The following is a 15,162-nucleotide window of genomic DNA, read 5'->3' on the forward strand; positions in this document are numbered from 1 at the left end:
ACGTGACTTCCGAGCAGAAGTCAGGGAAATAGAAGCACAGACCGTACTTCTCATGTTGAAAATCCTTAATATACAAGGATTAGCAGCTAAATAACTTGAATACACTGATGCAAGTGGCATGATAAAATGAAGTGTACTTGTAGCGAGTTTAAGAAATAAGCACCATTTACGACTAATAATATTCGAAACAACAGCAATAATAATAATAATAATAATAATAATAATAATAATAATAATAATAATAATAATAATTTTTTTAAGAGGGATTGTGGAAAATCTTCAAAAAGACACTTGTGAAGGGTCCGCACTCCACAAGTGTGTGGGATTCTTACCCACTAAAAACCACACACCCTTTTCTCACGATGTGAGTCATCACCCCGGAACCGCTCTCGCATTACTTCAGGGTGATACCGTGCTTTGTCTTTCAGACGTCTTCTTTCTTCATTTCTTCTTTACGAACGTTCGTATGCTTCCAAATCCTTCTTCTTCTGACGAAGGATGTCCTCCACATGTACTGCCACGCGATCCCAGGATTCCTGGTTTCGCAGCATCACCGAAATAACATTATCTGTTGTCAGTTCTCCTAGTTCAGTTTCCACACATCTTCTCTGAATTGTCCAATGGCCGCATACAAAAAAGGTGTGATATACGTCGTCAATATCATCGCAGTATATGCATGCTGCGTCACTCGCTCTGCCCACTTTATGCAGGAATTTCCGGAAATATCCATGTCCTGTTAGAAGCTGCGTGAGGTAGTAATTTACTTCACCATGGACCCTTTCAACCCAGATATCCTAGCGTGGTATCAGTCGCTTGGTCCATTTGCCTCGAGGGTCACTTTCCCATCTGAGTTGCCATCGCCTCATCAGTTGACTGAAGGCGCGCTTCTTTGCACATTTCTTTCCCAGCTCTCCTTTGGTACGCCAGATTTCATGCCGCTCCAATGCAAGTAGGTCTATTGGGGCTATTGCTGCCACCGTGAGGATTGCCGGTTCGGAAACAGTGCGGTATGCACATGCAATACGTAAAGCCGCTCTCCGTTGTACGGCAGCTATAATAATAATAATAATAATAATAATAATAATAATAATAATAATAATAATAATAATAATAATAATAATAATAATAATAATGTACCGGTGTTCCCGTGGCTCACAGAGGTGTAAGAAGCGTGACGGTTGAATGGATGAACAAGGAATTAACTAGAGCACAACTTAACACAACACATTTTGTAATTTTATTTCTTTCCTTTTTCTAATTTAAAATGGATAATTAGAAAATCTGAATAAAGAACAATCATATGATGAGCTCATCAGCTCCAGCAATAACAAAATCAAGTACAAAACATGAGAAAACTACAAATTCCAATTTAAACTGAAAAGGGCTGAATAGCTCTTGGCATTTATAAGATTTGCAAGAGCAGGATTTGCTGCTATCCTGTACACTACAGGGGAGTCTGTGCTCCGACTATATCATCGTCCACTCTCGCAAGGGCATCAGTTTCTAATTGCGCACTTATAACCTATCGGTTGTCCTTAATGAAAGCATTTACACATTGTTGCGCTGATGTGAGCTTATTTATTGCTCAACAGACTGTAACACGCTGTTCCTGAAGGGAACTAATACCAGAAATAATTACCAAATAAACAGGGGTATGAGTGCCCATACTAAATGGCCTTAATGTAAAAGGAAAAGGTTGTTCTGAACCGGCCATAAACAAAATGCAAGGAGGTGGAGCATTTGCACTCCTTCTAGAAATACTTGAAATCCTAAGTGGGCTTATGGCCCAATGACACAAAGGCTAAGTCTATTCTATACCGGGTTGACTAAACAAGAAGCATGAAGTACCAAAAAAATGTTAAGAAGTTTAAAGGTTTAGAATCTTCAGTCACTCCATGCCAAGTTGAATGGAAATCAACAGAGAGTAATCACTCTTTGTTCCCTTGCATGACATATTTCCCAGTAGGGAATAAAAATAGAGTTCTCAGACTTGCCGAAAATTCTATGTACATTTAAACTGCCAACTTTAGAAATTTACATGAAATAAAAGAGATTGAAACCTTCCTCTCAAGCTATCCACAGGATATATCACATGATTATGGAAATTCCGCTATTACCTTGCGTTTTTGGGCCTGCCGAGCTTTCGGAACTGTTTACTGATAGGTTGGATTCCTGTGCACACCCCTAATTTTGATTCGCTGGAAAAAATATTTACCAATTTCTGATAGGTTGAAAACTATTGAAGAAGGAACCAGCAGAAGTGTAGACAACTTTCACACATAAGAAGTAATCCTAAGAACCAGGTTGAAAGATATCAAAATTAAAAATTCCTGTATGGAGTAATTGTAGTTTACCCTGCAAGATGGTGCAATTAAAGCTGTGGTGGAGACATCTAACAGTTGAAAACGAAAATATATTGTAATGCATGAGTTCAAGTCAGATGAAATGCATGGCCTTGTAGAAGGCGCGCAGTTTAACTAGCCGGAGAAGGTGTACTCCCGGTACAAATAATAATAATAAGAAGAAGAATATTAATACGTTGTAATAAATACGGTGTGGAGGTATGATATATTGCACTCGCTCAAACTCTTGAGTCACAGACTAGCATTTATACAAGGGGTGATCGGTTCGTTAGTAAATGTCCAACAAACATCTCTATTCAAATGAGGTGCTCAAGTAAGCACAGGGGTGAACGAGGCATGCAAATATAAGTAGGGGGAAGGGCTCATCCGTAGACACTCAACTGAAAGACACCACAATAGGACTAGGATATTACGGAATTGATTACCATGGGCATGGCAAACTATGTATAATAGAAACATAATGTAACTGTTTCCTTTTGAAAATGCAACAAGGAGCAATTTATTGAAGTAATTTGGCAAAATTAGGTAATGACAAATTTTCAAATATTACTTTTAACAAACCTGAACAATAAATGCAATTTTATTTTCACCATCATACCACGCTGATCGTGGGAATAACGTTATATGAGTACGAACACCGACCCGTATGCTTGTACAGGTAGACTTGAATTGTCCGAACACCTGATCCGTACGGATCGAACCAATGACCCGTGAGTTTAGAGACCTAAACCTGAAACCATTTGAGCAGACGCGGTCACGAGCACAACCTGCATTGCGGTCGCCATCACGTTCCATTAGATGAGTTACCTCCGGGTTACCTCCTAAAAATGCTATCGTATCACAAAGGGAAAAACTGGACGGAAGGACCCCAGCCTAAATATCCAGAGTCACGAGCATGCCAGTAATAGCCTGTCAAATTTAAGTTCAACTTAATATTTACCATTGTCAATGTTACAATAAAAGTATCGGAAAGTGATCCCAAAAATGTCATATAATCCTGACATTTACCATCCGTGGTCACATTCACGAAGTTATGAACCTAGGCATCCAAGAGTACCTAACTTGTTGGTCACAACCAACCCGACTCACGCCGACTACAATATTATTATTATTATTATTATTATTATTATTATTATTATTATTATTATTATTATTATTATTATTATTATTATTATTATTATTATACCGGAGGTACACCAGCTCCGTGCATTTAAAACGAGCGCCTTTTAGAAAGCCATCTACATCATGTATTACAAACTGTGTAGTGGAAGAAGTTTGAAAGTTTATCGTCTGATGTCTCTACTATTTACTTATGTGCCGTCTCTGGTGCGAAGAAGAACAATTAATTTTCAAAGAAATTTGTAATTTCGAGGTTTTCAGAAATGAAATGATGTTAATTCTTTTTTGTGTTCTTAGGCTACTAGCATTTCTATCTCTTCCCGCCTGCTTAAAATCTTAGCCAATAAGGAATTTTGTACATTCATTATGTGTTTCCAACTATTATGTGTTGTTGTTTAACAAAGTTTAAAATATGAAAATGAACAAAAATCAAAGAAAGAAATAAAATTTCAAATTTTAGAGTTTTAAATTAAGATCTGATCTTTACTCTGTCCACCCATACAGAGCCCTCGCCTTCTTACACCTCTCTGGTCCACACAAACACGGAAACAATTATTATTATTATTATTATTATTATTATTATTATTATTATTATTATTATTATTGATTTAAGCCCACTAAGGAGCACTGGTGACTAGGTCTTCCTCGATGCTCCGCTTCGTTCCCAATATATCTGGAGCCCTGCTGATAATTCCTCCTTTCTTTCCTGTGAAAGAGGCTTCCGACTTCTAGGGACTCTAGGTGGTGGGGTGCAAGACTGTACCATAGCACAACATTTGGAACGATCTTCTATATCAATGTCTGAAATCCCAGCCGAATGCAAGTCCTTCTGTACTTTATTAATCCACAAACTTCCAGTCTTGTAGCCATTAACCAAAGAGATTATTATTATTACGATCGCTAAAATAACAATATTACAATTTGTATTACCGGTGTCAAATGTGAAGGGCGTACTATATTGCTTTACACTTTATTTTTTCTACTCAAATGAAGTACATTACACATCAGTTGCTACGTCCACCTTCTTAACATAATCTCCTTGTAAGTGTATGCACTTTTGCCATCGATTTGTCAGTTTCTACAGACCTTCCTGAAACCATTCTTTCGGAGTACTGCGTACCAATGCCTTGACAGCTGTATCCAGTTCTATGAAATCCGCAAAATGGCAACCACGCAGAGGTTTCTTCATGTTCCTGAGCAGGTGATAATCACTTGGTGCCAAGTCGAGAGCGTGTTGTGGGTGTGGTAACACCGTGAATCCCATTTGATCAATGGCGGTGGTGGCCTCTCGGCTAGTGTGGGGCCGGGCATTGTCATGTTGCAAAAGCACACTTTTAACCCATTTTCCTGGCCGCTTAGTTTGAATGGCACGACGTAAGCGCTTAGAGGTAGCCACATATGTTGCACAGTTAATCGTGGCCCCAAATTCCAGCCGGTCAATGAGGATGATGCCCTTTGAGTCCCAGAACACTGTCGCCATTCGGTTTCCAACTGGTGGCACTGTTCGACATTTCTTTGGCGGTGAACTGGCCCTATGCTTCCAATCCATCGATTGTTGTTTTTGTCTTATCACCAGTCAAAAACCTAGCCATGAAGTCTGCTGGATCTTGATCATGGCGTTGCAGAAGTTCTCTGCACACGTCCACATGCCTCTGCTTTTCGTCTGCACACAAGAGTCTAGGCACCCACGTGGATGACACCTTCCCCAACTGTAAGTGGCCATGCACGATCAGCAACAGGGTGTTTCGGCTAATTCTCGTGGCTGCCTCCATTTACGTAAATGTGATACATTTGTTTCCTTGGATGGTCTCTTCGACCCGGGCAATGTTAGTTGGTGTTATCACTGTCACATTCCTTCCAGAAGTGGTTCCCTTGTCCACCGTTGCCCTGCTTTCCAACCTTCCACCCGGCTGTAAACTGTTTTCCGTGACGGCGCATATTCTCCATAGACTGCTACTAAGCACCGATGAATTTCTGCAGTGGTCACGCCTTCTTTCCATAGGAACCCAAGTCGTATAGCGCTGTCCCTGACGGTTGTTTTCCATGTTGTCTGCTCCTACGCTGACAGCGTTGTTATGAAATGGCTATAATACTGTACTACCTACCTCCTTGGATCGGTCGAAACTCTTAGACTAATGAACAAAGTGCAAAAGGCATGTCCCCAAAACAGAGAGACAATACATTACAGCAGTGGTCAATTTGAATGAATTAAGTTTATTAACATAAAAGCAAAGTGAAATGGTCTAAATATTATCATGAAAACAAATGAAAGGGGAAACAGGGAGTTACTGATCCAAAGTATGTCTTTCTTAAAACGGAACCTTTTACTATCTCGAGGTGAAAATAACAGCCTTTACAAACTGTGATCCAACAGCTCCCCAGGTAACGTCAAGGCCCTTTTTTAAAATTAATATGGCTTCCGACAATCCCCATAGAGATTACATCCCCATAAATCAAAGACGCCATTGAATCAAGACTGGTGGAAAAGTAAACAAATATGGAATACAATAGGGTAAGAAAGGGGTTGCTATAGTTACAGAAACAAATAAACATGAATCAGAAAACAAGTAAAATGAGAGCAAAATCACGAAATAAACATTTTAATCGGCTAAGGAAGCCGGAAACATTAGCGAGATAAAATAAGAATAATGACAAAATATAAATATCTATAAGATACTGAAAAGGAACACAGGTCCGATAACCACTCCACACCCACACACACTCAGAGACCAAACATGCGAAGCATAGGGTATAAAATATCATAGCAAGGCACATTAAGACAAAAATCGTAACAGCATGACATGGTTCAGTCAACGGCTCATGAGCTTTACCTGAGTGCACAGATCAGAAACCTGGCTCGACACAAAGAGGCCTGGCACACCCAGTCTAAACATATAACGTAAATAAGTTGCACGCCGCATAACACGTATTCATATTGCGAACATGAATCGTGCGGTATCAGCGTTAAACCACAACGCAGAACATAAGCTCGAGCCAAATTGTCGAATATACAGAGAATTAAAAGGTCTCCAATCAAAACAAAAGGCAAACTCATCACACACACAAAATAATCGGATCGGTGCCACCTTTCGCTTTATTGCAGGAACGGGAACGCATAAGCAGACATGAAAAGAAAGGAAGGACAGTGAAACAATTCAACAGCCAAAATTATAAATAATAATACATTAAAAAAGGCACCTCACAGTAAACAAGCTGGCATAACTATGACAAGCCGAGAGAGGATAAGTAGGATAAATACCTCGACATTGAAGTAATCGTATTCACGACTATAAATTTAGAGAGCCATTTAAAATAACGTTTGAATCTTTTATAGTAACATTTGTACGAGGTGAAAGACATCTCGCAGGTCAACGTCTCCAACTTTTCTCCAAACATATTATTGTCAGGCGACCACAGATAACTTGAATCAAAGGTAAGTTAGAAAGAAATGCTTCGGCAATCCTCTTTTACATGAGATGCCATCTGTCTAATCGGGACGAACTACACGTCAAGTCTGGCATAGAGAATACTAAGCAGCAATAACAGTCTGGCCTATAATATCGTAAAGAATGTGACATCTGTAAAATACAAAAATAAGATATGGAGGTAATGAGGTGCGGCACATTATGACGAGTGCATTCGTTAGCCCCTGTGGGTGCACTGCTACCAAACGGTGGAACAAGACACTAGTTAAACTTCACCACTTTCAAAAGTGAAATGTGAACCGTATCCGACATACAAAAAATAAAGTGTAAAACAATATAATAAGGCCTTCGTATTATTATTATGTTTATCATTAACATGTTTACAATCGTCGAAGTTCCGTATTATGGTCATTATTACGGGTATAAAATATTTGTTATTATTATTATTATTATTATTATTATTATTATTATTATTATTATTATTATTATTATTATTATTATTATTATTATTATTATTATTATTATTATTATTATTATTATTATGTGTTCCTTCTATATTTGTGTAATCTTTCATGGTTTATCATTCCACCTTACGGTCACTCATGTGGACTATCAACCTTTCTCATCTCTGGAGTCGAAACGCTTCAAATAAATAAGCATGCAGCCTCTTACTTCTCGTACGTACTATAGTATAACGGGGCGCGAAACCTGCACTCTCCGTAATTCAGTCGTAATGTGCCTGCGTCCCATGGGCTGATAATTCAATTTTCCAGTACACGGACTCTAAAAATCTCTGTGTTTCTCGTAAATTCATTATTAATCGTAGCTTCACTATACCGTATATTTCATCATAGTTTCCTCTTTAAAATTACTTATGGGGACATCTCTCTGTCCTTACACATCAGAGTGATATTACTCAATTATCATTCACAGAGTTCGTGATTGATTATCGACGACGTAGTACGGTCCTTTTTATTCATAAACTACATGTTATTCCTAATTTCCTGAGGTTAGTCTCCACGAATGGTCGTCGGGGTGTAACTTTATATTCCCATAAATTTTAACAATCATGAATGCTTACTTAATACGTGGTCCCAAACCACTTTTCCTTTAATCCCTTCTTGTCATCATCATTTTGTAATAAAGACAATGCTAAACCATTCCTTTATATTTCCAGCCGCCAACTTCAGTTCTTCTTCATCGTTTAAAACAATCCCCTTTACATCTGCAGCAGCGTTTACCTTTTCCCCAATATCTTTAATAATTCTATAGAGTTTCCTTTACTCTCCATCTCATTTTGTTCAATTAAAATGAATTTCAGTATCATACCTGTTCGAACTCTTCCTGTAAGGAGCGTTAATACATCCCGTTTCAGATGATGTGACGAGTCCGAATCCTTTCTCACACATTAGGCGCAATAGAGGCTACGATACGCCTAAAGATACTCTGGATTCCCTGTGGAATATTAAAACAACTGATTTCACCATCCAAGCTATATGATTTTGTTTATAATAGATTGGTTTAAACACGCAATTGTATCCTAAAAAATGTTACAGTTTAGATTTAAATGACACTGCCTGAAAAAAGTTAAGCACCCAGAATGAGTGGTCCAATATTATCCAATTTAGGTATATACGCATACCATTGATGTGTGAGTAAATGATTAGATTTACAAGGATCTGTAATGTGTAGAATACCCACCACAGTGCATTCGTGATGCCACCGTCCTATTGTTGATATGTTGTAACCAGTCAAATGCTGTGAGTCAGACAGTTACGCAAGTCGTGCAGAGAGGACAACGTACAGTACAAAGCACCCGGGATGCCTCACAGAAGCGTTAGACAGCCTATCTACCAAATGACAGCATTAGACAGAGACCGCATTGTGGGACTGCATGTGGCTGGTTGGTCGTATGAGCAATTGCCAGGCATGTGGTCCATTCAGATGTCGCAGTGGCCAGATGTTGGACTCAGTGTGCACATAAGGGCACCCATTCACGATGTGCAGGTTCGGGTCGACTAAGAAACACCACCCTGAGGGAGAACCGTCGTAAGTTGCGCCAACCATTGCGTGATCCCATAACTTGGGCACCCGTCATCCGCGAACAGGTCTGGAGACTCTACAACATACTGTGAGTTCCAGCACAGTGTCTCGAAGACTCGCATCCGCCGGATTGGGGTCCTACCGCCCCATACGTCGGTTGCCATTGACACTAGGACACCAACGCCTGCGTTTGGAGTGGTGCCTTGCCCGGGAGGCATGGACAGAGGACTACTGGCGTCGCATCTTGTTCAGTTGTGCGTCCCGCTTCTCCATAACCTCCGATGACCATAGTGTGTGGGTTTGGTGGCGGCGAAGACACACAGGCGTATTCGCGGCATCATGGTGTGGCGAGTCATTGGATATAAGTTCATGTCACCTGTAATATTGCTTCAGCAGACCTTGACGACACAGCGATACGACACAGACATTCTGCTCCCGCACGTCCTACCCCTTATAGAACAGCAGCCTGGAACAGTGATTCAACAAGAAAACGCACGTCCACATAGAGCACGTGTGTCTATGGGCTGCCTAGAGCATGTTGAGGTCTTCCGTGGCCAGCAAGATCCCCGGACCTGTCCATCATTGTACACGTGTGGGATGACATTGGAAGGAGACTCCGTCCCAGTGTAAACCTGCGGGATCTAGAGGAACTGTTGCAACAACTGTGGGCGCACTTGCTTCAGGAGAGGATCCAAATGCGTTCGACACCATTCCGAACCGCATAAGAGCATGCACTGCGGCCACGGGGGTTGCGACAACCTACTAACCTGGCGGCCAAAATTCCACTTGTAACTGCCAACAACCCTGTCTCTTTCATCCCGTATAGTAGTAAGCTCAATAAATGCACATGGTCTTTCAGCATATGCAGCTTCATTCACTTTCAACCACTCCTTCTTAAATTCTTATCAGCTCTGGATTATCAATAACATACTTCAGTTTTTCTTCGGTATTGTAAGTGTGCAAGCTCTTTGATGTACTGTCCTAAAATGAGCATCAGCTCGTGGGATCTTTTAATAAAATAAATAAAACAAATAGCGGACTCGGTGCTTAAACACTTGTTGTCAATTATCAGACATCATCTGTGTTCCGAGACATGATTGTGGAAATGCTCAAAATGTCAATAAAATAAAAGACAAAAAATCCAACAAATGACCATACCAGATATAACTTACTTCTTAGGAAAAAAGCAATACAAAATATAGAAACTACAAAATTCGTCATGATAATAAGGATGTAACCTACAAGTTACTGAAAAAAAGATATCTCACTGGGTATACAGTGCATCATTACGCCTCTATGCTATGGTGTCATCTTATGTCTTACATTTCAACATCAAGCTAGTTTATAGCCAGCAGAAATTTGTCCTCCGTGGTGTAAGGATGGAACATCAGAGAAGATTATGGGTAGTGCTTGTGTTGGGTCGTCACCAGGTGTAATAGATCATTTAAATAAAGACCATACACGAAATCACATCTACATTTTGAAATATGTGCTTGCAGTTGTCATTGTTTGTTATTGTTGTTATTTTATTATTACAATTATGTTATTTGGTATCAATTGCGTTCCAAATGCACGTACATATCGTCGTTGCCGGGACAAAACCTCCTATGTGGTAATATTTTTGGAGATATACTGACCCGCAGCACATACATTATGAAGAGCGAGAATGCCTTGACAATATTCACACATTATTGCACCTTAGATGGCAGAACCTTACCGGCCAAAGTTCTAAGCTAAAATATTTCACGTAGGAGATTTTGTCCCGGCAGCGACGATATTTTGAAAACTGTAACGTCCTAACCCTATGAAAGGAAATATAGGAAATTATAGAACTAATCATTTCGCGAGATCAAGGAGTCATGGAGTTTTAAAAAATTTGTAAAAACAAACATGAGAGCACGAATTTACGTTCTTTAAAAAATAGAATGCGTGTGTATTTAACTTTGGTTATATTTAGTTATAAATACATTTAAAAATCAAATATGCACACTCATACAACATCAAAATTTAAAATGACCGTTCAGTCACATGAATATTCATACAATCGCAGCTTTCTCCGTGAAACCTAATGAAAATAATTCCTAGGATGGACAAATGTGAAATTTTGATTATATTCTATTGTACGTTGGTCTCTCACGGATGACTGCATTTTTTCAAGCTCACTATGATCAAACCTACTTGTATTAGTGCAAGAAACTGAAGTATATAGCACTCTACGGACTAGGTTCCTATCCTGTGCGTCGTTGTAAGGAATTGTTACAATTTTAATGGGTCGGAACCAGTACGTATTGTATTTATTAAGATAACTTAGAGCTTGCGTGTTTGAGAACATTAACTACCCGGATAATTAATTTATGAGTTATGGGTGTGAAGAGTGTTAGCCACGTACTTGTATACGTGGGGGTATCGGTGGGCGTGTAATGGCCTGTGATTACATTTATTAATATCGTGCTTTATAATTTATTATGTGCAATTGCTCTAAAATACCGCCACTCGCACTTCCTAATATAACAGTGCTGCTACCAGTACGTGAGATTACCTCCAGAGAGGAATGTGCGAATTTTTCTTCGCATACAGCACCTCTCTAAATAGGTTATTATTATTATTATTATTATTATTATTATTATTATTATTATTATTATTATTATTATTATTATTATTATTATGTGCGTATGGACCCAATGGATCACGCAAAGCTCTAACGATTCTGTTTTCTGAGTTGCCAAACAACTCTCATCCTTTCTCCGTGGATCCTTTTTCGTTCTTCTGTCCACTTTGCTCCAGTCTTCTTTTTCACTTCGTTCTCTGGTTGCACTTTCCATCCATTAATTTTTTTCCTATAAAGGTTTCTGTCCGCGGTGTCATTTGGGTTTATCTGGGCTTTTTCCAGATCCTTCTTCACTTCTAGTGCCCATGGAATATTTTTTAGATGTTCTATGTAGGTGAGAATCTTGTGTGTCAGTCTACTTGCCGGCAATCTGTGGACGTGCCCACAGAATTTCAGACGTCTTTTACGGATGCCTGCTGCAATGTTGGAATGCTATTATTATTATTATTATTATTATTATTATTATTATTATTATTATTATTATTATTATTATTATTATTATTATTATTATTATTATTATTATTACGCTTGCCTGACGAACTGGAGGAGTCTAGGAGAGGAAGATACTGGAGCCAGTCAAAGAAGAGGGCGAATACAGTGTGTGATACAACCAGGAGCTCTATAATTACACAACCGAGCAATTTGACTCCGTGGTTTCCGTCATGTACCTGTAAGCTTGCATTCAGGAGATGGTGTGTTCGAACTCTACTGTCAGCATCTCTGAAGGTGGTTTTCCGTGGTTTTCCATGTTCACACAAGGGCTATACCTTTATTAAGGCCACGGTCACATCCTTCCCAGTCCTAAACTTGTTCTACCCCATCTTCACCAATAAGACCTATCTGTGTCGGTGTGACGGTGAAACAAAAGTTGTAAAGTATTATATATCCATATACACGGAATAGATCACGGACTTCTCTAAGAAGAGACAGCCGGCCTTCCACGGACATGTCTCCACGTTGAACGCCCCGAGGCTGACAAACCGGCTTCTCACCTACTGAAAGATCAGGAATATTGATGGAACCGAAAAGTATTCCAAATAGAGAAATGTACATGCTGGTGCTCACATCACTTTTTTTAAAATTTCTAATGGCTTTTGTTTAAATCTTTTAGCAGCATACAGAAGCCCGATCTTCTTTTCTCCACAGTTTCATTTTCTCCGACTCAAAATACTCCTAAGTAACAATAATTAAAGCTTAACTAAGGTTCAAAGATATAAAAAAATTCAGTACTAATTCTGAGGCACTGTTTGAAATATAAGCCTGAGTTTATCACAACTAGTTCTACCATATTTATTTACGGCTGATAAGCAAAGTCAACTTCCTAAATGAAATAAATTTTAGTAGAAAAAACTATTACTACACCCATAAAAATTTCGGTCATATTTTCCAAAATAAAAATGAGTATCTTGAAGTCTATTGAACCAATATATATAGTTATACTTATAAGCACTCAAAAGTACCTCTAAAAGGTACAGTTCAAATTTCACCTTTGTTGGCCTACCAAGGAATGAAAAATGTACCAACGTTCATGATAATATAGTATCAGGAAAAAGTGGCTTAGAGATCAAAAATAATATCACAATTTATCTACGCCCAGTCCTCATACATACCATTTAACAAATAAATACACAAGTAACACAATAGAAGTGTACAGTATTTTGATCTGAAAACTTTGGAGAATTTGTTGCAATAAAATAAAATAGATCTTTTCATATAATGAATCGGTTATTTTCAAAACCCCGTAAGTCAAAAATTGTAAATTTGTGGGGAAATAAGAAAACTGAATAATTAATGACGTATAGAAATTTTAAATGCTTTTCTTGGTTCTAAAATGGAAATATTGATTCAGCATGTCATATAAATATGTAAATTGCTTGTGTAAGTATTACAGTTGTTGCAAAACTGATTGAAATGTTCATGGCTTACAAGATTTCAAACATTTATGAAGAATTTTTATCATAACATGGCAGTTTCTTACGATAATATGTTGAATTACAATACTCATCTAGAAAATAATTTCTACGTCAGTAAAAACATCGACGAAACTTGAGAAAATTTCGTTTTTATGAATGTACACACCGTAGAAATGATTTTGAAATAAACAACCTTTTTAACCAGTCTCTTCGGCGGTGATATCTCAGTCATGGACGGTTTTCCAAATCTTTCAATTTCCCATCCATTCGTTATGTGTCCTTCCAATTATTTCAAATCCGCCATTTTCTGTATATTAATGGGAAGATTCTGTTTGCACGTTTATTTCTGGCATCACAATGGCACTGGGAGTATTATTAAGACGCTTGAGCTTTTAGTTTATAAGACGGTCAACGTACTATACCAAAGTCGTCTTAGAATACACGAAAAAGTTATACTGTGATACCTGAAACTTTACTTTCATATCCCGAGGCACTCCCTTCCCATGGGATTCAATGGACAGGACACACGTCTTGAACAGCAGAGGTCTGCAAAAGTTGTAGTCAACAATAGTTACGTTCAGAAACCCCGCAAATCAATGATATAGAGAATTTTGAAACCATACCCGAAGTTCCCAATGCCCTAGCATCCATTCTATTCATCAGATACGGTATTTCTGTATAGAATGATGCAGCTTTCATTTTCTCACATAACATGACAATTACGAAATGTGAGACTTAGGAAAATAACCAATCCATTTCCTGTTTTCTTAAAACACTGTGGCTAACAAACTTATTGACTGCAGTAGTATAACAGCTAAGTACGTGATAAATGAAACGAAGACAATCAGTACCAATAATGGAAAAGGCTTGGTATTCTGTTTATGTATACGAATAAGTTGTATTATTATAAAATGTGAAGTGTACACGATTTTATTGACCTACGATAAAGGTTATGTACGTTGTTCACATTTCTCCTATTAGTCTCGATAGATGGATCATGTTACGCGACCGAAGGAGTTGGCCGTGTGGTTAAGGTCGCACAGCTGTGAGCTTGCATTCGGAAGATAGTGGGTTCAAATCCCGCGGTCGGCAGCTCTGAAGATTGTTTTTCGTGGTTTCCCATTTTCAGACCAGATAAATCCTGGAACTGTACCTTAGTTAAGGTCACGACTGCTACCTTTCCAATCCTAACCCTTTCTGATCCTTCCATCGCCGAAAACCTTCAATGTGTTAATACGACGTTAAATATGCAATACAGAAAGAAAATACCATGCTATGCGGAAAACTGTATTTACAGTACGTAATGTGGGAACAGGAATGAAGCAATACATTTGGCATAATAATGTATTATCCTTTGATGGTAGAATGAGTTCCAGGTTCAAACATGGTAACATAGGTTAAACTAGGCTGTAGTTATTCTCATTTGTTGTCTATACTTCTACAGACAAATAAGTTCGTGGACTGACGCCTGCAGTGTAGGCAACCCAGTGTACACAGACGCACGCACTACAGTCAATATGTTCGTGGACCGGCGCTAACAGTTCAAGAATCACATAGTCTTTTGACCTGTCTTTTCACGTCTTTTTCCCGTCGAGGTTATCCGGGCGAGTTCGACTTGATTATTACAAACGTTTCGCTACAGGATTTGCCTAATTTTTGGCAGAACATGAAATGTGTCCGTTGCTCAAATT

This window comes from Anabrus simplex, chromosome 3, assembly GCF_040414725.1.
Source record: "Anabrus simplex isolate iqAnaSimp1 chromosome 3, ASM4041472v1, whole genome shotgun sequence".
Lineage (NCBI taxonomy): Eukaryota > Metazoa > Arthropoda > Insecta > Orthoptera > Tettigoniidae > Anabrus > Anabrus simplex.